The sequence below is a fragment of the Zingiber officinale genome, chromosome 3A, assembly GCF_018446385.1.
Source record: "Zingiber officinale cultivar Zhangliang chromosome 3A, Zo_v1.1, whole genome shotgun sequence".
NCBI classification, from domain to species: Eukaryota; Viridiplantae; Streptophyta; class Magnoliopsida; order Zingiberales; family Zingiberaceae; genus Zingiber; species Zingiber officinale.
In genome coordinates this window covers 21,451,188-21,452,969 of record NC_055990.1, presented here as the reverse complement: position 1 = coordinate 21,452,969, position 1,782 = coordinate 21,451,188, and the positions used below count along the sequence as shown (strand labels likewise).

At 41.6% G+C, this 1,782-nt stretch overlaps 1 long non-coding RNA gene across 1 annotated transcript; it reads left to right on the top strand.

Annotated features, from left to right (window-relative positions):
* The first annotated feature begins 1,160 nt into the window (after positions 1 to 1,160).
* On the top strand, positions 1,161 to 1,525 carry LOC122053596. Its single transcript, XR_006132261.1, has 2 exons — positions 1,161 to 1,369; positions 1,455 to 1,525. It is a non-coding gene; the product is annotated as an uncharacterized LOC122053596 (long non-coding RNA).
* Positions 1,526 to 1,782: the final 257 nt, after the last annotated feature.

Genomic DNA, 1,782 nt, shown 5'->3' with positions numbered 1-1,782 from the left:
ATCATCCAAAACCTTCACCAGTACCGTGGGTCAAGTTAAACCTCGCCCATTTATCTAACCTTAATTACCCTGCCGGGTAATCTACTCTTGTTTACCCATTCCGGGTAGATTAAGTTCGGTTACCCAGTCGGGTAATTTAGTTGGGGGTGCCAGCTATTCTGGATCCTTCTTCTATTGACTTTTGAATTTTTGAATTTTAATTTAATTTTAAATTTTGAATTTGTAATTAGGTATTAGTTAATCTTAACTATATAATTACACTAGTACACTTAGAGTGTATTGAGTAGGACCATTAGAGGTCGTTTCTTTTATACTGACTTTATAAAGGAACAAAGACCTCAGTTATTATGGAAGTGTGTGCTCTTAATCCTAATATAATAACAAGCACATATATTTGATATTTATTTTTTTAATTTATCAATGGGTGAGATTTAGTTCGATAAATCAATAAGCCTGATAAGTTGGGAAATGCTATCACTTATAGTGTGTGTTGTTGATTATAGAAGGAAATTGTGTCCTAGTAATCTAGGTTGAGTGTGAGATCTCGGAAAATTGAATAAATAGGGTTATTTCAGAAATAGCCTTATAGAATTTTTCCGGAATTTTTAGAAATTTTCTGGGAATTTTTCGGAGTTCGTACGACGGATTTTGAGGGGATCAAATTCTGGACACGGATAAAGCTTGTTTGGGATACCCATTTAACTAAGGAAATGTTTTATTTATAAATTCAAATTCGTTTCCTTTTCTCCCCCAAATCGCCGATCCACTCCTCTTCCCCGACCCTTCCTCTGTTCTCTCTCGCGGACGAACCGAACCCAGTGGACTTCCGGCAATCGTCGACGTCGACTGAGGCCTCGTCGCCGGAGCTTGCCAGAGATCGAAGAAGGGGGCCGGATCATCTTGATCTCCTCTTCTCCACCCTTCCCCAACGCCGACACCAAGGGAGATGATCGCCGGAATGAAGAGGCAATTAGGGCTCCGAGGCTAGCTCCGATTTCTTCTTCTCTGGATGTTCACTGATCTGTGCCCTAGCACGGTCTGCGTTTCCCCGATCGATGCCATTGGATCAAGCCAGATCCACCGATCGCCGGTGTAGAGAGGGGGTTAGGGCTTCAATGGCTAAGCAATCCGAACCTTATTCCTTCTATTTCTTTGATTTGTGCCCTAGCTTCGAGTTTCATCCTCGATTCTTGCTTTTCCTCTTTGATCGTCGGCGATCCTAGGTCAGGTCATGGATCGTTTGAGTGGATCTTGGATTCCTCTGCCGGAGCTAGGTCTTGGCAGACGCTGGCTAGTTGAGGGTCAGTAGATTCAATACATTGCATTATGGATTGGATTAGGTGACACTTTCTGGAGGCAACCGATCGAGGTAATGCAGTGTTGATTCTTACTCTCTTTTCTTTGTTGTGATCTTGATGTCAGATTCAATTGTTTGCTGTAAATCCCTTGATCAGTACTTGGACTTTCTCTTCTTCACTGTGATTGAGGTCTCGGTTGAAGTGGAGAAGAATCCCAGCAGTCAATAGGTTCTGATCAGTGAGGTGTGCTCAAGATTTCAGCAAGGTTGAGTGTTGTGAACTTTCTTGGGTTCCAACAGCAACTACCCTAACTGACAGCAACATCTTGGGTGGTGATCTACTGGTGATCACCTTGGATTTGGGTAAGTTTTTGGAGGTCAATTGTTACCTTGTTTTAATGATACGAATTAGGGTTATATTTAGTTGGTTATGTGTAGATTTAGGTATGATTTGGATTACATGATTACTAGAGGTTGTAAGTAGT